This window comes from Eupeodes corollae, chromosome 2, assembly GCF_945859685.1.
Source record: "Eupeodes corollae chromosome 2, idEupCoro1.1, whole genome shotgun sequence".
NCBI lineage: Eukaryota > Metazoa > Arthropoda > Insecta > Diptera > Syrphidae > Eupeodes > Eupeodes corollae.
The window spans coordinates 13205375-13226389 of record NC_079148.1 but is presented as its reverse complement, the minus strand read 5'-3'; the positions used below and the strand labels follow the sequence as shown (position 1 = coordinate 13226389).

General features: G+C 31.1%; 1 protein-coding gene across 1 annotated transcript in view; it reads right to left on the bottom strand.

The window, feature by feature from the left end:
- LOC129945437 (tetraspanin-9) overlaps positions 1-21015 on the bottom strand; it is a 130361-nt gene extending 109346 nt beyond the window's left edge. Inside the window, exons 1-2 of the mRNA XM_056055195.1 lie at positions 20888-21015; positions 19726-19997 (exon numbers count right to left, since the gene is read on the bottom strand). The gene's annotated coding sequence lies outside the window, so the exon portion shown is untranslated. The remainder of the gene's footprint in view (positions 1-19725; positions 19998-20887) is intronic.

Here is a 21015-nt window from a genome sequence, read left to right as displayed (position 1 = left end):
GGTACTTAGAAAACCTCCAAAACATTGAGGTTTTCGACTTTGTTCTTGGGATTAAATCGTTGCACTAGAAGAGCAATATTTCAATATCGTTAGTGAAGTTTTCAACTTTAAGTATTATGAAAGTTAGTAATATGAAAAATGAAATGTTTGTAAAGAATAAGGTTTTATGTTCTATTAAAAACATGTTTTAATGAGTTGTAAAAAAAGTGCTCAAGGGGGGTCGAAAAAGCGTTGAAGACGAGACATCTTTTAAAAATATCATAAAGATCCATCAAAACTATTTTGAGTGATTTTTTTGTTTTGCCAAAATCTCAACTTGATGAACAATCATCGTATTACTATTGTTCTCATTGTGACGTTGTGGGGTGCACTCATATCGGGAGCTTTTCTTTTTCACATTGCTTTCTATCAAGTCAAATAGTATCAGTATAATTTAAATTATCTGAATTTTTAAATAACTATGTCGTGCAGAATTTGTCGTAAAAAGACCATTGGGTCAGAACTCAAAGTAGAGTGCGGTGATTGCAACAAGTTTTTTCATGCTAGATGCGCTAAATTAACAGCAAACGATCTTGATTTTTATAAAAAGTCAAATAAAACCTGGAGGTGTTCTTCTTGCTGCATTCAACGGCGAGCCTGTTTGTCTGCAGAAAATAACTTGCCGTTCAGCCCTCCACCTCGATCTGCATCTACTTCCTCTCCACCGCTACCAATAGCAGACCCACTGGCACCGATCTCATCATCTAATGCATCTTACAACGACAAAACTTCTACCACCACCACCGCCTCTATTATCAGCCCTGCTGCCACTGCTATCAACACCGCCATAGTCTCTGACGCTTCCACCGCCACCACCTCTACTGCTCTCACCACAGCCACCACCGCCATCACCGCCACCACCGTCTCCACCAGCACCATCACATCTCTGGCAAAAGCTAATTCCACTGTAACTTTGGATATGGTTTACGCCGAAATTGTTTTGCTTAAGGAAGTTCATAAGAAACAAATCGATGTGCTTATCGCAAAAAATATTGAATGTGAAACTAAAATTCTACATCTCGAAGAAAAGGTGAATAATTTGGAGCAACAGCTGTTAATGAATAGCATAGAGATATTAAACGTTCCCAACAACAACACTGCAATATCGAATGTTGACACAGCTCTCAAAATATTCAGCCATGGTTTAAATGTGAATATTAACGAAGCTGACATCGATCAATGTTATATGAAGAAAATTAAAACAAAGCAATCAAAGAATATTAACAACAACAATTCAACGAGCGCCACCACTAATATTCTTCACGTAAAATTCAGTTCTCATCTACTCAAGGAGAAAATTATGAAGGCAAAACGAGAAAAAAGAGAGCAGCTTACAACTAACCTATTCGATGCGCAAAAGAGACCTGAAAACATTTACTTGAACGACTGTCTAACTCATCAGACACGTAAACTGCTAAACACTGCATTGTCGCTGAAGGCTACGAAGGGATTTAAATATGTTTGGACCAGAAACGGGAGAGTTTTTATGCGGAGGAGTGAGGGTGACAATTCAGTAAGAATTGTTAGTGTTAATGATTTTGATAAAATAATATGAATATTGTTCCTTCTACCGTCCGTCCCAATCCAAACATGTGTGATTATCCAGTACCTTGTGTTGATACTTGTTTTTGTTTACAACAAAATATCCGTAGTTTGAGAAAAAATTTTTCGGTTCTTGTAGCTCATGTTGAGTCGCTCATACGTTTACCTGTAGTAATAGTTTTGAGTGAAATTTGGATCTATGAGAATGAACTTTGTTTATACAATATACCTGGTTATTCGCTGTTTGGTAATTGTAATGAATTATATCCAGCGGGAGGTGTAGCTGTTTATGTGAGAGATGGTTTTGTATGCGAGTGCTCTAAAATTGTATTTTCTAGTGCAGATGTGTTAAAGTTGTCGTTTTATTATGAAAATGATAACTACACTATGTTGTGTATATATAGACTGCATGATTTTAGTAAAAGTATTTTTATTGAAGAATTAAGCAATATTCTTGGTATAGTTAAGGCTAAAAATTTGATTTTAATAGGTGATATTAACATTGATATATTAAATGAAATAGATAAAGACACAGAAAATTACTTATTTCTCTTGGCAGCAAATGGTCTTAAGAGTTATATAAACGAGCCAACCCGTGTGACAGAATCTTCGAGTACTTGTATCGATCACATATTCGCCAGATTCAATAAAAAACATAGCAAAATTTTTGATGGTAAGGTTTATGATCTTAGGTTAACAGACCATCACATGGTTGGTCTTAATAACGCTTTGGATTCCACTTCCAGGAGTAGTAAAAAAGCACCCAAAAGAAATAAAGAATGCATTGATTACTCTTTATTATTGGAACTTTTAAAATACGAATTTTGGGAGCCAGTTTATTTGGAAAGTAATCCATCTAAGGCCTTTGATTTATTTAGTTCAATTTTACAAAATCACATAAATTCTTGTACTTACACTTCTAGTCTAAGCTCACAAAGCCATAAGCATTTAAAGCCTTGGATGACTAACAGTTTACTTAAGCAGATTTCTAAGAAAAATACTTTAAGTGCTAAGTGCAAAAAACATCCCCAAAACAGAAATCTTAAAAATTATTATGTCTCTTTATGTAAAACAATCAAACATAAGATAGAAGAAACGCGTAACAATTATTATACGAGTTTATTCGAAAAAGCAAATGGAAATATAAGAGAAGAATGGAAGGTAGTAGATACTATTTTAGGTAAGGATTCGCAGTTAGTCGAAATAGATAACTTGCAAATTAATGATGTTTCTATTAGTGACTTAAACTCGATTTCCAATATATTTAATGAATATTTCACCGGAATTTCAGATAAACTCAAACCTTCAGTTGATCCTTGCTCAAGTTGTGATTGTTCAATATTTTCAAATATAACTTCTGATAGTTTACAATCAAATAGTTTTGTTTTCAATTCTATATCTTCACGTGAAGTCTACATGGCTATTTTATCTTTAAAAAATAAAAATTCGTGTACTACTGATGGTATTTCTAGTATCTTACTTAAAAAAATTGCCTTGTATGTGGTCGATATATTGAGTTATCTGTTTAACGCAAGTGTTGAAAATGGTTGTTTTCCCAAACGCCTTAAGTGTGCTGAAGTTGTGCCTCTTTTCAAAAAAGGTAATAGAAAGAATGTTTCGGACTACAGACCTATTTCTCTGCTTTCAACTTTCTCAAAGCTTTTTGAAAAACTTATAAAGGCAAGAATAATTTCCTTCTTGGACAAAAATAAATTTTTAAGCGATAATCAATTTGGATTTCGGGCAGGAATGTCTACCGAAGACGCTATTTTAAGGCTGTGTACTCAATTATATAGCAGTTTAAATTGCAACAAAACTACCATGGCTCTTTTCGTTGATATGACTAAGGCCTTTGACATGGTTGACCACGACGTTCTGTTAAACAAACTGTATAATGCTGGTTTTCGAGGTGTTATATTTAAATGGCTTCAATCCTACTTAAAGGAAAGAGAACAAAAAGTAAATGTGAACGGAACTTTTAGCAATTCACTTCCTTTGAAAAATGGAGTCCCACAAGGATCCGTTCTCGGTCCATTATTGTTCTTAATTTATATAAATTCTCTTTTTAATCTTAAATTAAATGGTTCCCCAACTGCTTTTGCAGATGATATAGCATACACCTATCAATATAATACTACTTTTGAATGTGTGGCCAAAACTGAAGAAGATTTAGAAATCCTTAGGACATGGTTTGCTGCTCATAAGCTAATTATAAGCGAGAAAACTAAGTTAGTAACTTTTAAACTTTCTGATAACAGTCTTTTTGATTATAACCTTTGCTTTCATGCCCATAACTGTAAACAATTTTGCTTACCTATTCATAAATGTGGTGAACTTAATTTTTATTCTCATAGTTTATGTTCCGATAGTTGCTTTAAAATTGAGTCAGTGATGAAATTCAAGTACTTGGGTGTTCTAATCGATTTCAAATTAAATTGGAAAGAACATATTCGCTCCTTGAAATCACACATGATGTTGGTTATTCGTAAAATGTACCTTATAAAACCATTTTGCTCGAAAAAAGTGTTAAAAGTAATTTATAACGGTCTTGCGCATTCAAAACTTCAATACGGAATTTCCAGCTGGGGTGGATCATACGCAAATACTTTTAAACCCCTTATGTTAGCTCAAAAACATGCAATAAGAATAATTTGTAATAAAAATCGTTTTGCTGAAAGTTGGCCTTTATACCAAGAATTGCAAATTTTACCAATGAGACATCTCTATGTTTTCAAAGTCTTAAGAGAGTTTTTTAAACAAAGTGGAAATATTCCAACTAGAAACTCACAGCTTTACAGTCTACGTATAAATAACTCACATCTTGTTACTGTACCACTCGCACGTAGAACACATTTCTCCCTTTTTTTCACAGTTACAGCTCCAAAACTTTTTAATAAATTACCGTTATTTATAAGACAAACTACTTCTTTTAGATCTTTTTTGAAAAAAGTTAGAGATTGGCTATTCACACATGACTATGAATGCATCGAATCTTTTTTGAGAACCTTATCCTATTAAGTAGCACAAACATACATAGTTTAAATATTTGCTTGTAGTTTTTATTTTTTGTTTACAGCATATTATTTTTGAATTGTTAAGTTTATTTTTTGAAATAATTTATTTACTTAATTTTTGCTCAAGTTTACTTTTATTATTAACTTCATTTTTTTTTTGAAATAATTAAACTCTGATTGTCACCCCACATCAGATATTACTGGAATAATTTTATTTGGCGTGTCATTCAACACTAACTTTTATAGTTACCGAATGTTCACTAATTTCATTCAATCTAAAAACATTTATATTGTATCTAGCTTTAAGTTTGCTTGAATGAATAAAAATTATCTAATCTAAAAAAAAATCTAATCTAAATCTACTAATATGTGGCTTTTGCCTATTTGTCATACTTGATATTGCTCCATTTTAAAAGTTTCTTGAACGATCTTACAGCAAATGAAGTGAGGAAATCTGTGAACATTAGTCTTAAACTTCTTAAAACCAGAATTGAAAGAAAAAACAGAGTTGAGAAAAGCATTCCACATTTTCAATGTGCGGCCAAACAAAAAATCGTTTTGGTTTCCGAAATTGAAGTAATAGGTAAACTGATATTGGCTTTTGTAGATGTTACATAAATATTAAATTAATTCAGAAGAAATAACTAAGATTTTTGGATTTATATTCCAATTCCCTTTGTTTTTTGCTCCCAAGGTACTTCAAAAGATTTTCAAGGTCAATCGAGGAATCACAAAAAAACAGTCACTCCGGACTTCGGATATGTGTTTGTCAATAAAGTTCTACGGTTATAAAATATTGCTGATTGTAAAAATAAAAGTTAACTTAAGATTCTAAAAAAAATAGAGTGATCGGAATTTGGCATTCAGCGAACTGACTATTTTGATTCTCAGTATGAAAACACATCAGATGCTTTATTGAAAATGTCGGTCATCACCTTGACAATCACAATTTTCATAACTTAATATTTGGTATTATAGGTTAGTAAGTATCAATATATTTAAAGAAATGTGAGTTTCGTAAAGATTATTAAGAAATTGTCAATATTTCTGTTGGCAAACATGATATTTTAACATTCAAAAGAATTTATATTCAGCAAAATGTTAATTTTTTTAAAAAAATCTTCGTTCAATCCTTTCAAAAATTTAAATTAAAATTAAAACATTTAACAAATTAAAGAAAAATATTATCTATTGGACTGTGAACTGACAACTTCTGGCTCTTTTCAATCAACTTAAAGAATAGTTCAAGTTGGGTTAAATGGGGAAAATAAATACATATATCTGAAAATAAAGCCAATTTCGTTTTATGAACACTACTTCCATTTTTCCTCGAACATTTTTTCGACACTAAACAAAACCCAAAATGGAAAACATAAAAACTTCAAATAAAATCATTCTCAGTGATATTTTCAGCAGTATTGACAATGGAAGAAAAATAATCAACTAATGTCCATCAATACCAAATAAGTTATTGATAAATTGATCGATGATATCGAGACTCAAATAATAAATGTTTTTATTGCCATAACAAGACTGAGAATTTCTGTGGTGACTGTGACAAAATGTTTTTCAATATGACAAAAGTTATTTTCAATTTGATTTTTCGTTACCTCCAATTCGTGTAACTTTTCTGCCCTCTAATGCAAACAGCCAATCTCCTTAAACAAATAATGTAACGTAGGGTGGACGGTAAGACACCACATTGAATTTAATTATGGTTCAATAATAAGAAGCTTCAGAAACAATAAAGAACACGCAGTCCATTATAATAGGCTCTAGGTTTTTAAGCATATTTAAATAATGTTCTTTATTATTAAACATAGCTTAATGTATTCAGTATTCATACAAATGTATAACGCTTATCGATACGATTTATTACTTTTTCTTTACATACTTTTAAATTTGTATTTCATTCAAAAATTTCGTTGGAAAATATAAGTTTATTATGCGAACGTATCGGAAATTAAACTTATTTCCTTAAGCTTCTTTCGCTACACTCTTTCACATTCTTATAAATATTTTCAAAATATTCAAAAAGAAAAGTCTACACTTCTCTACTCGTAGTACACTTCCTTTAAATTGATTTACACCAATTTGAACTCATTCGAAAGAGTATTTAAAAAAAAAAGATGCTAGACCTTCTTTTGAAAGCTGTTTTTGCACAAAAGTATAAGGAAGGTAAATAAATCAAATTGTCTGGCAAAAGACTTACATAAAGTTGTTCGCAAACGAAATGTGTGTATTTTGGGGTTGGAGAGTTAAGCTATTTAAAAGTTTCAGAATAATATACAAAGAAGAGCTAAATGTTGTTTTTTTTCAATCTTAAATATACGTAGCTTATACTTTCAGTCGTGTTAAGACCTTGAGATTGAGATTTTGAGAAGGAAAAATCTGTATTATTTTAATTAAATGGCGTTAATCTCAAACCTTTTAAATTCTTTAAATATAAAATTAAAATTATAAAAAATAATCTATGATCAGCAGTTGTTGTCGTTATGGGTTGAAAGATAAATTTAAGACAGAAATTGGATCTTAATGTTGTTTGAATTAAAACCTTTAATATGCTTTTAAAATGTTAAAAGACAATAAAAACCTCTTAATAAATAATTATGCCTATCTGATTTTTTCACTAAAAGTTCAATTTTTCTCCTAACCATTTTCACGACATGATGTCCTGCTTCGTGAGTTTGGTAACTCTTTAACTTCTAACTAACTTTTAAAGTGTTTTTCAATAACGTGCATACAGTTTTCCAATTCGATCTTGCTTTTTTTTCTACATTTTTTAGAAATTTGCAGTTGACTAAGGAAATTTTAAGAGAAGAATACTTTTAACAACTGCATTTACTTTACCAAAACCAACAAAGTTTTATCAAAAATAAGTCAAGTAAAATAAGAAAATGGACTTAAATGAAATATCACAAAGCCTAAAATATATCATGCTGGTAAGTATAGAGATTCGTTCTTTAGCCGAACTACGCGAATGTGTAGAACTTTCAAGAATTTGAAAACAACTTCCAGTGTCATCTTTACTAAACCCTCAATCATTCAAAATCCTCACACTGAGTCTAAGACATATTTTAAGAAAACAACAACCTCTCCTCCAAAATTTCAAACAACAAGTCAACTTTTCAAATTATCTAAATTCAATTTCAATTAAAATCACTATCAACACTGATGCTTCACTTTTTAATTATGTGGAAAGCTAAATGACCATCAGGCACTTCTTTAATTAAAATTACTCATAGTTATCAATGGTTAGCTTTTATTTTCCTCTCAGCATTGAAACTACGTCCTCTTCATTCAATTTATAAAAACCACAATATTGTTTGATCTACCTTTAAATATTTCATTAGAAGTTTCCATTAACAAGTCAATTTTCAGGAACAAGTTGAAACTCAAAAAAGATGTATCGGAACTATGTTTATTATTAAACTTATTGAGGTAGGTAAAGGTACATACTACTTCTTCTATATTGAAAGGTTGGCTTTATAAGTTGAAGAGCTCTCTATCGGAAGTTATACTAAGTTAGCATAAAAGACAAGGGGATGCATTTTCTTTCTACCGAAAGTAGATTTTTGCCTTTTTTGGAAAATTGAGTGTTAAAGGAAGGATAACATTTATGAGGATATTCTAAAGAAGTTTTTTCTTCTTCATTCGTTTTTGTATCCCTTATCGCATCAGTATATTTTGTTATTTTTGTTTGTAAATTTTTTGTAAATAAAAACACTTTGCACAAGTTAAAGTTTATGCTCATCCCATAATAAGTTGTTTCAAGTATAAAACCCCTTTTTTTGAATCTTATTTTTTGATTTTATCATTTTTGTTCCGGACACGAAACAAAGTGCTTTTGTATGTATATACATGGATGGTAAGATAAGTATGCTGAAAGGACTTTGTTGTGCCCATGTAGAGGATTTTCAAAACTTGAGCAAAATTTGTACTAAACTGACACTTGGAAACCTTTTTTGTGTTTTTTGCTAAAAACTAATTGAAATTATATATATCTATAGAAATCTTACAGAATTTTGTTGAAAAGGGAAGTGGAATAGGCTGCTTTGGACAAAGATGCTGAAAGTGCGTATTCATGATTTAATTTCACTAAAAATTAGAAAAGATTTAATTAATAAACACAAATATAACATTTTTGACTACATGTACAAAAGATTGAAGGAACTGAACCAATAAATTCTGTGACCTTATTTTAAGACGTATGGAATTTAAAAAAATGGATAGACTAATACTTCAATCCTTAGCAGCTTTAAGAAAAGTAAGTGTACGCCCCAATGAACTTTTATTAAACTTCTTTTTAAATCAATAGCTTAAATTCGGTCAAAAGAGAACTATGCATTTTTAGTTTTTAATGTGAAAGGACAAAATCGTAGTGTCGAGAAAAGTCCTGGTACAACGTCTTTTTCACAAGATCAAACTCAATTGATTTCTAAACAAAATAGAACTTTGGGCTCAATAGCAAATGTGAATGAGGTTGTTGAGGACTGACTGATCAACACTTCCCGAAAAAATAAAGAAAATCAAATTCGCAAAAAATCAAAGTGCTCGATTTAAGGGGCGTGGTAACGAGCCACTATCTAAGATTACTTATCATTTGTAAGAAACACTAATGATTCTTTTTGAATGTTGAAATTTAAAAGAGCGAAATTTGATCTTATGCACTAAGGGGGAGTGGTATCCACCCACTTTTTGCATATATGTTTTAATTTATCCATTATTCGTCTTAATTTATGAAATTTGGAGTAAATACAAAATAAAATAAGTTGAAATTTCTTACAACTGGGAGTGGTATCCACCCACTCTTATTTGAATATTTAAACTGAAGTTGATATGCGTAAGTAATATTAAATTTTAAAATAGAAGAGTTGTGGGGTTTAAAATATGAACTGAACTTTAAATGTTTGCTTACACTTGAAGTCTTTGCATTCTTAAATGAAATTTCACTTGAAGTCCTTTCCAAGTGAATGGAAAGAATTCATGCAGTCTGAAATGAATGCAATCAATTGATTACAGTCAAATGATTGGAGAAAAAATGATTGCAATCTTTTTAAGGTCAAATGATTGATGATTGCAAAATTGGATGTTCCAATCTTTAGGTGAAATCAATGAATGCAATCCTGAAGTTGAATTTAATAAATGACTTATAATTTATTTAAAATTCCGGTAGGGAGCAATGCATCATTATAATTTAATGATTTAGGAAACTTTTTTAAAATGTAGATTTTGGTAGGTTATGTGGGAACTATTAAGTTTAGGATTGATTGACAAAAAAAGTGTCAATGTTTTATTTAATTGATGCCTTCATTGGGTTAACTAGAAAAGTATTAATTATCATATTTAAATTGAACACAACTTAAGTGATTTTTTAAAACTAACGTTTTTGTTACGATGCTAGGTTAGGTTAGGTTAGGTTGTAGTTAATGTCCAAGATGGAAACGAACACACTTAGGCCAGTTTAATGGCATATTGTGATACCACATGAATCTTGAGGCTTCCTCCTAAGCTCAATGGAACCAGTTTGAGTCTCTTACGAAACGTGAGAGGCTGATTATGATGATATGATTTAGATCGTTTAGATCGTTAAAGAAGAATTCTCCTAAGTAATTCTTGCGTTTTCGAGCCAGAGCAGGACATGTACAGAGAAGATGAAGAGTAGTTTCCTCTTCTGTCTCGTCCATATAGCTTCTGAAAAAGTCATTTGAGAATACGCCTATCCTCGTGGTGTGCCTCCCTATAAGACAGTGTCCGGTTATGACACCTATTATCGAGCTGATATGCGATCTGTTTAGAGATAGCAAGCACCTTGAACGTCTTAAAGCCAGTGTTGGCCAGATGTTCCTTGCGACTTGACACGTGGTTGTATTGTTCCACCTGGTGCCTGCCCTCCTAACAGCGTTCTGCATTATCAACAATTTACAAGTAGCAATTGGTATGCCAGTACGTGCCAAACGTGGTAGGATGGGCTGTGCTGTACCGTTCCTAGCGAGTTCATCTGCCTTACAATTACCTGGAATGTTTCTATGGCCCGGTACCCAGGTAAATATTAAACAGTTGTGCCATCTCCATTAGAGATGATTGACAGTTATGGACTGTTATAGAGTTTGTAGAGACAAATTCCAGTGATTTCATAGCAGCCTGACTATCTGAGAAAATACGGATATTAGATGTTGATATCACGTTTTCTTTAAGCCAATACAAGACTTCTTTCATCGCCAACAGTTCTGTCTGGAACACGCTACAATGATTGGGAAGGCGGAATGAGAGACTTAATTTCAGTCGTTCAGATGTTACGATACTATTTTGCCTTTATTTTACATTGAAAGGCAATATTGCATTTGAAGTGAGACGTCAATTATATCAAATAATAGCATTTTCTTTTGAAGCCTTCTTAAAATGTCTGTCTCAAATGTCTTCTCCTATAGATAAAGAAGAGGAATTACTCCTCTACTTAAATTCAGAATCAATCAAAAGCTCTAACATAATAAAATGAAATTGACAATACTTAAACCAAACCACCATTTCACTTAATCAAACGGACACAAGCAAACATCCGAACTGATAACATCTGTTTGAAGAATTTAATTGGTATTTAAGTTTTTTTTCTTTCGAATTAGTAATCAAAAATGCCATAAAATTAAAAACTTTGATGACATTTGCTGTCAACTTCTAAAAATAGTGAAATTCCAAAACTGTTTCGTATGTTAGCATTAATATTCTTTAAATTTATTTCCGTCAATTTGTTTACGATAGTTTAATAGTTTCTCTGCTAATTGGGATTGAATTTAATCTGCCAAGCAATTATAAAAATATAACAGGTGTTTTTTGAGCGGTATAGAAATTAAAGTTGCCAACACTATTTAGATTCGTGGCTATATTTTAAACTCTCAAATGATTTATGTTTTATTGAATTTGACATTTTAAAATGAAAAGCCTGACACCTGAACAACGCTTCCAAATTGTGCAAATATTTTTTGAAAATCATGGTGCTGTTCTAAATTTTTGTTTTTGATTGAATGGAAAAGTCAATAAACAAAACTGCAGCATTTGGAGTGATGATTATCCACAAGTGATTTATTGAATTAAATGTTTGTTAAACTTCACTTTGTGTGTAGAAACAGGTGATGTCGCTAGTCTACACCGATAAGCCCAAGACAATTGACAAAATGACGTTCGTCGTGTTTTGCCGATATACAACCACAATTTTTTTTCAAATATTGGACCTTCATTTTGGTTTACATCCGAGCCAGTTGTTTCAGTCATTTCAGAAATTATTTTTAAAATAAAATGCAAAAATATTGATTGCATGCGAATTTAAAAACTTATCTTTTTTATTCTATTTCAAAGTTCTACAACTAAAAAGAACACCTTTTACTTGAATCCGAATCAATCAGAAGCCTTAAAATTGTATAACGAAATTTCACTAAATCAAACGTCAGAATCGATAAGATCTGTTTGAATCGTTTCAATGGCATTTTGTCTTCCGAATTACCAAGATTCATAACTTTTTGATATTTACATTAATTTTCTGTTAATGTGTCTATTAAAGACTTTTACGATGATAGTTTAATAGTTCTTCTGCTAATTCTGGACTGAATCCATTGAGAGTTCATTAATATCGTTTAAATTTTAACTATCCGATGACTAGTTAAAAATAATTCGGCTTTCAAACTTAATTAGTAAAGAGAGTCGTAAAATTATTTCTAAAAGAGTAGCTTTAATAATAAAATATATATTTTTTTTAATATTATCAACAATGTATTTGAAAAAATCTGGTAGCGTACAAATCAAACACACTTAGTTTAGAAATTAAAAAAATTGCAATTTTTTAAGAAGGTTAAAATTAAAAATAAACTATTTTGCCAACTGCTTGTAGAAGAAATAGATCTTACAACCCTTAACCTGTTTTCAAGTAATGCCAGGGTTAAGGGGACCTAAATTTTGCATGCCAAAAATGTACGGCTAATTTGAGAAAGCACTTTAATTACAAGGTCTACTTTCGGAGGATTTGTCAATTCGCAAACTGACACAGGTAGTAATTGAACGCCAAACCTCTAGCTTGACAGTTCTACGCAGTAACCATCACTTCACTGGTACTACAATTATGACAGATGGCATGATGTAGTACGTTGGACTGTCATATGAGAAGTCTTTGGTTCGATCCGTTTGCGTTCGGATTCGGCTTAAAACTGTAGGTCGCTTCCATCCCTGACAACAGTTCTCGCACACAGGAATGGTTGAGAGTTGTCAGTCATTAGGCCCTAGTTTCCAAACGTACTGTTGCGAAATGACTAACTTTAGCTTTAATGAATGCCCTTAAATGTTGTGGCCATCAAACTTTATTGGCACTCCCTCTTTCTGTTGATATTTTCGACATTTTTTTCGCTACCTCTATATGAAGAGTTTAAAAATTTCTATAAGAAATCTTCAAGAATCTTCGCTCTCAAATTCAGACCAGAAAGAAATAAACTTAGGGATTAAAATATGGACTTCCCCAAGAGCCAATCTTATGCTTCTTTAAGACCTACTATTTTGACCCTAAGGTAATTTTGTGTTGTCTCGACTTTGTTTGTCTCACCAGAATCTTGGAGAAGAATTCATTTATCTCCATTGAAAAGGGTATTTGTTAAACAATTTACCAAACCCTCCACCACTTCTCTATAACATAACTTTTCAACCGTTTTCACATTTGTTCCCACAACCTGAGTTACGTGACACTTTGGAGTGCGATTTTCAATCAAATCATTACAGAAGAGTTGTGATGGTTAATTTTGACCCTTAGAATGATAGTTTTAGTTTGATATGATGATGTCGCATAAAATGTATTGTTTTCTTTGTTTTAAACTCATTCAACGTTAAAAATCTTTTCATTTCATGCTCATTTCTCCCGTGCCACAGTGAAAGCTATTTGACTTTTCTCACGATAACTTTTTGGAGTCGAGGTGTTAAAATATGATCTGTGGAGCGCTGATAGTTTTGTATGTTTTGATGCTCTCAAATCGGTATTGAATTGGATTTGGTGAATAAATCCGAATCTGTGGAAATTATCTTTCTCTTCTAAAGTGATTTCAGTGGTATTCGTTCTTGAACTGCTTTCATAACCGTTCAAATGTGGTCAACGTAAGGACCGCTACTTTTTGGGCTAGTTATCTTCTCTTGAAGATATAGGAAACTGGAGAAGAATGACATTCCTGAAAAATATTGCGATAATTTCGACAGAACTCATTCCTTACCAACGATATTAATTCGATCAGAAAACATTTTTAAACATTAAAAAAAAAAACAAGATTTCTTCTTCTATAGATATTGAATAAACATACATTTTGTTTTCTACTAAAACTCAGATTCAACCAGAAGCCCAACAAAATGATGTTGTCTAAAGTGAAACTTAACCAAAATTTCACTAAATCAAACATACCCAACAAACGTCAGAATTGATAAGATCTGTTTGAAGCGTTTTATTGATGCAAATTCCTTCTTCTTCCAAATTAGCATCATTAGAATATAAACGTTGATAGTTTTAGCTATTAACTCCTGAAAATAACGAAGCTCCACAACTATTTTATGTCCGACATTAATTTTCTGTAATTTTTCTGAAGACAGTTTTTACAAAAGTTTAATAGTTATTCTGCTAATTGGGAATGAAATGCATCTAAGGTGTCATTAACCGGTGATATCAAATTAGGTATAACAACTCTAAACATCACTTAACAAGACGTAAAAATGACAATGTTAGCCTGTTAATTTGTTTTTTTATTTAATTAGGATATAAGCTACTGTAATCAACTTCAAATTCGTAGTTTTTGTGGTAGTAAAAGAAACCATTAATGTCAACATTTTTAACCCTGTATTTGGTGAATTTTTATTAAAAATTTCTATAAAGTTAAGAAATTCAAGAATTAGTCATTTGTCAAACTATAAAATATACTTTTAAAAATTAATCTTATGGCTCAATAAACCAAAAAATAATTACCATCTCTTAACCACTTAATAAAATGATGACAAATTAATTAAGTAGGTAAACAATACTTAAAATTTTTGAAATGTTCTATCTCAAATCAATCTCAAAAACTTGTGCCACTATAAATGCAAATCCACTGCATAAACTCATTAAATGGTAGTTATACCAACACATATACACATTTATCTTTATTTCAATTTAATTGTTTATTATGCTAATGAAATTATCAAAATATGTTTATTTAAATATAAAATGAATTACCTATTCGTATGTGTTTTGTATAAGTACTTTTATAGGTATACGAACGTGAATCACAAACCTATTTCAAATTCAACAAAAATTTAATTCCAATAAATTTTGCTACGAGTATGGTTTTTAAAAAAGACCAAATTCAAATTTAAAAGAACAGTTAAAATATGCTAATTGCACCCGTAGTATATTGTTTTGCATTTATGTATATCCAACATATTTATATGTATTTTGAAACACACGTCACATCCCATTATTTGTTTTTGTATTTTTTTGTGTTCCTTGTTTTTTGAAGAATGTTTCATTATTAACTTAAAAGTCATGTTCTCATTCCAATACACTTTTATTTTTATTGATCTTTTTTTTGTTTTGTTTACTTTTCCCTAAGAACCCGACAAAAAAAAATAAAAATAAAAACTGTCAAATTAAGAATGAACAAAATAAAGGTAGGTAAGGTACTTTACATTAAAGCAGGGCAGATACTTTTTTTTTGAAAACATCTTATTCAATTACAATTTACTTGTACCTTTACCTTTACCTACTCTCATCTGTCATCTCCTTTTTGTGTCTTTGTGTCTCTTTATCGGTCTTCGGCGACGTTGTTGGAGCCTTCTTTACTGGGGGGGTTGTATGTTTATTATGCAAATTTTGTCACGAGTTGCAAATTAAGAAGGTATATGTATATCAACATTTTGTCTGCTTTGTTATGATGAGTACCTAGTTATACACATTATGGGTAGACTACACTTTGGTTTGGTCCGAAAGTAGGTCGGTCGGATGTTGATGGTGCTTTTTTTTATCAAATTCTTCTCAAACAAAAACTATTTCAAACAAAATAATTAGATCAGATTTTTGTTGTTGGGTTGGGTTTGAAAACAGAATCACAAAGGGTGTTTTTGACAGAAAGAAAAATCGATGTTTATCTTTGGTTTGACAGTTGAGAATGTTAAAATGTGTTGACATTTCTATTTAGCACGGTTTGACAATTCGTTATGAATTATTGAACGTCATAACAATATTTTTATATTGTGGACATTTACTTTGAAATCAATTAAACTATTTGCACTTTGTCCATTTTTCAGTGTCTATTGATGAAGCTCAATTCTGGTAAAAATGGCTTAGTTAATAAACAAAAATGGAGCATTCGTAACGAAGACAAACCCCAAGTCTTTGATGAACCACCATTACATCAATTCAAATTGAATATTTGACGCATATCATAGGTCGCTAATTAATTTGAAATGTAGAAAAAGTTGAAATGACGGCTAAAGGAAAGAACTATCGAGCCGTGCTGATTAATGTTTTGTTTTCCAAAAGTTAACCGAATTAACTTTGACGACTTTTTTGGTGTGTGTGGCGTTTCGCATCTTGTCATATTCTTTTTTGGTGGCAACTTTATTTCTAAAAGTGGCCTTGTTAAATGGTCTCTTTTTTTCGTGCAATTTACCGCTTCTCGATAACTTCCTTATATGAGACGGACACAATCCCGAAAACTTAAACCACTCAAACTCAGAATTCCAAAAATTTGGAACCAAGAAAAACCAAAATACACAAAATATAAATTTTCCGATAAGACAATGATTTAGATTTCCAAAGTCACTTAAATGAAATTATTGGGTTTCATGAAATTTTTATTAAACAGGCTTATTTTTTAATGAGGCTATAATTTGAAATAAAATAATATCATTTTCGGGTTTTCGGATTTCCAGAAATTTGTGTATGATGGAATTTTGTGATTTTGGTTCTCCGTCCCCAATCAATTTTGTATACCGACACAACAACTCTTAAAGCATTGGAAGCAAATATTCAATCCACCGGTAAGGCCATACGACCAGATTTATTGGCAAACAAAGTGAAAAATGTAAACGATGGGTTTTTGAATGACCTTGATTTAAATTCGCTCAAAAAAGTTAAATTATTGAGACAGAACTTTTAAAAACTCAAATTAAAAAAAAAAAAACAATTTTTTGAGATTATCTTAATTCATGAAGTGATTTTTTTAAATAAATTTATACCGGTTGTTTGAATCCACAATTTCCCTGACTTCAATATTCACTTTAAATATTTACGTTGTTTCATAAAATTTTCAAAAAATCTCCATTCTTATAAATCTTTAGTAAACGCTGAGTTTTTTATGCCAACAAAAGTTTTTGATTGAAAAAATTAACCAAATCGTTTTTAAAAGTAACTTTTTGTTTTGTTTTTGTAACGCATCCGTTGTCGGTCGTCAAGTTTTTGAGTGAACAAAATTAAGGGTTTTCCAATAGGGATGTGAAATTTTGACAGCTCGTTGCAGCCATATTGTTTTTTTACTTTCTTTCAAAATATCTTAGTCAATCTACACGTGCACATGTTTTTGTATCGGATTTTAGAGAAGTTCGATGTTGATATCAATTTTGGCCTTAAAATCTTCTTTAGGTCTATTGCTGAATCTGGGACGATCGCGAACTACCAATGCATCCAAATAATGTAACTCTTTGGTGTTGATTATTGACTGAAGGTGTCATCGATCCGTACTTTTTCGAAAATGATTCTAGCTATATCATCACTGTCAACAGTGATCGCTATAAGTCCACAAATACCCTGTACGCTGAATTAGATGAAATGGACACCAAAGACATATAGTGACATGTTCAACAGCTCAAGACACAACCGATAACCTGAATAAACGGTTTCGAGCTTTGGTTATCTAGTACCGAGGCGAGCGACGTGAATTGCCACCCAAAATTGTGTAATTTGACGAATTTAGACCTTTGACCTTGACAGACAAGATATCCGATGGCATCGATAAAATTCAGCCTGATTTAAGCGCCACAGTAATCGAAAACTGCAGTTTTCAAATGCGAGCCACCCATCAAAACCACGGTGGCCTTCCAAATAAAGATTACGCCTTATTGTACCTCATGTACAACTTGAAACTTTTTTTTAATGAAAACTCTATAAAAATAATATTTAAAAAAGAGGCTGGGATGCGACCCACACTGATAACTTCCCATCCCGTCTGTCGATTTGCCTTGCTTAAAAGTTTGTATGTACTCGTATCAATTTTTACCAAATTTTGCGTAGTATTTCTTGTAGATTTTATTTTTTATGAAAAAACGGATTGTTGGATTTTTATAAAAAAATTACTGAAAATAAGTTTGAAGCCAATATTTTTAATTTTTGAAAAGCTATTTGAATCGAAAGTAAATTTTTACCTAGTTTTAGTATTGTTTTTTTTTAGAGCTTTTTTTTTGTAAAAAAACTGTCAATTCGATGTTTTTCAAAATTTTATCAAATGTTGAAAACAATATTTCTTATGAGATAAAATTACTTTGAAGCCAATATTTCAAATTTTTTAAGAGATATTTGAGTCGAAAATAAATTTTTACCAACTTTTGTTAAATTTTTTTTAGGTTTTTAATTTTTTGTAGAAAAACTTTCAATTCGATGTTTTTCAAAGTTTTACTGAATGTTAACAACAAAATTTTTTGAAAGATAAAAGTAGTTTAAATCCAATATCTACAATTTTTAAAAAGATATTTGAGTCGAAAATCAATTTTTACCAACTTTTATTATTTTTTTTTTAGGTTTTTATTTTTTGTAAGAAAACTTTCAATTAAGTTTTACTGAATATTTAAAACAAAATTTCTTATAAGATAAAATAAGTTTGAAGCCTTAGTCTCAAGTTTTTGAAAAGATATTTGAATCGCTATTCAATTTTTACCTACTTTGAGTAATGTTTTTTTTTAGATTTTTATTTTTTATAAAAAAAAACTGTCAATTAGATTTTTCTCAAAATTTTATAAGTTGTCAAAAACATTATTGTTCGTTGAACAAAAATGTTTTGGAGATGAAATCATATTTTAGACGTACTATTTTTGGAGGTGACAATTTTGTTTTCAGTTTTTTTTATAAAAAAAATCTTTAATTCTTTGATATCACGTTATAATATATTATATAAAATTTAATTCAAGTCTCTAGAGTTTTTTGTTTGTAAGATACTCAGGGTTAACCAAAATTTTAACCTTTTTTTCAAACTGCTATGATAAAAAAAACCACCCACGCAATTTTCTTGAGAGCCCTTTCTGCATCTTTTTGTCTTATTATCTGAATAACAAAATTTATTTGAAATCGATATCTCTTCTGGTTCTTGAGCTATGGACGACGAAAAAACGTGTACAGACGTACCACAGACATCGTTTTAGAAATCTTTTATTTAGTCTCTAAACGACCTTGAAACGTCGAGAAATGTCAAAATTTTCAATTTGACAAATTCGACCCATTGCAATAACTTCCTATGGGAAGTTAAAAACGGGTACTTGCTAAATTTTACCAAATGAATAAAATCAATGTTCGAAGTAGAAAACTTTTTTTTCAAAATCAAAAAGTTCAAAAATTAAGTAAGGTGCTAAAATGATCTACAAGACAAAGATTCATCCTTTATTGATAAGAACTATTTTTGTTTTTCTTTAGCTTTGAAAACACAATTTTTGATTGGCTTTAACGTTCTTAAAGAGTTATTCTTTTAAAACCTGATACAACCTGAACAAATTATAAACCGAGATTCGAATTCAGGACAACTTAATCCCAAAAGGATTTTTTTCTTTTTTTTGTGGCACAAGACATAACATTTTTCAAGCTCTTAAAAAACACCCTCTATAAGAACAAATGAATTGAGCACCATAAATAATATTAAATTGTTTTGAGGTGCAGATCATACCCGAAGATAAAAGACTGAGCAACTATACAATAAATTCAAAATAGCCAAGAGCGCGTAAATACCCGCCACCGTTCTAATGCTGAACCAAAACCACCCCTTAGCACATTTTGCATCGTATCTGAGCTGAGCATAGGAATGTCTGTCAGATATTTTCAAGGTCACCAAAAACAAAACAGAATAAAAATAAAAATCATTAAATGAAGTCAACTTACCCTTTGGCGCAACAAGTGGCGGATAGAATTTTTCAAAACGACCCCGACTGCAAACCAAACCAACTACAAAAATAAGATAAAAAAACAGTGTCGTCGTCGTCGTAGGTAAGTATTGTAGTGGTAGTAGTTGTGTTGCGGGATGTTAATTTATAATTCAGCTAATCCAAGTTTAAAGCGGTTTTGTTGTTGTAATTCGTAATTAATGTACTGCTGCTGATGGTAACTGCCGATGTCGGTGGTAGTGGTGGTTGTGGTGGTGGCAGGAACAACCCCTGCAGAATTTATTTAAATATTTAAATTTCCCGTGTTTGCTGATGCGATGCTAGGTAGGTACTTGAATTGATGATGATGTTGTTGTTGATGATGATGATGCTGATGATGGATGATGATGATGCACTCGAACTAAGGTCAAGTAGTCGACGACGATTTGATTTAATTGCAATAATAATAATTTTATTCCACAAACATGCAAATTAAACATTTGCCCTCACAGGAAAATCAACTCAACAACAATAATAACAACAACAAAACGCAACGAAACAACAACAAAAATCACAGGCACAATATTTATACTTTCAATTTATGTAAAAAAACACACACTTTATGCAATAAATTATAAATATTTATATATTTTCTGCAGTGGATGCTATTTTAAGAACCACAATTTCAATTTTTCAATTTATCTTTCATTTAAATAAAATTTTATATTCTTCTTTTTTTCATTTAGAAAACGCAACAACAATAACATAAACAAAAGAAACGAATGAAATGCAAACCGATTTTAGAATTGAATTGTCAGCGAATTTGTATTCGCTTTATGTCAAAACTAGGTAGGTTAGGTTTTGAGACACTATTTGAAGTACGTGAGTAGATTTGCCGACTAACTTTTATCTGAATCTTTAATTAATTGCAACTAGAAACGTTTCTAGTATCTCAACTATTAGCAACTCCGAAAGATAGTTTCACTTCAACTTATCAAACGAGAACTGTCACTGATTCATCTATAGACGAGCGGGAAGTGACTTATATTCGAGATTGATTAATTCGCGTGGTGTTGAATAAATAGCCTTCTTATCACACCAAAAGTATCTTCAAACCATTTCGATAAAATGTAACTGACATTCATCCAGAGACCACAAACGGTGTCGGTTAAAAATCGTACCTTCTATAAGACTCTCGTTTATGTTATATAGACCGTTAAAATACGAAACCACCTTTTCTGGTTCGAGGTTCGAAACACACTGAATTCAAATGCAACTCAGGAACTCAGCGCCAGACCAGAGCGTCGCG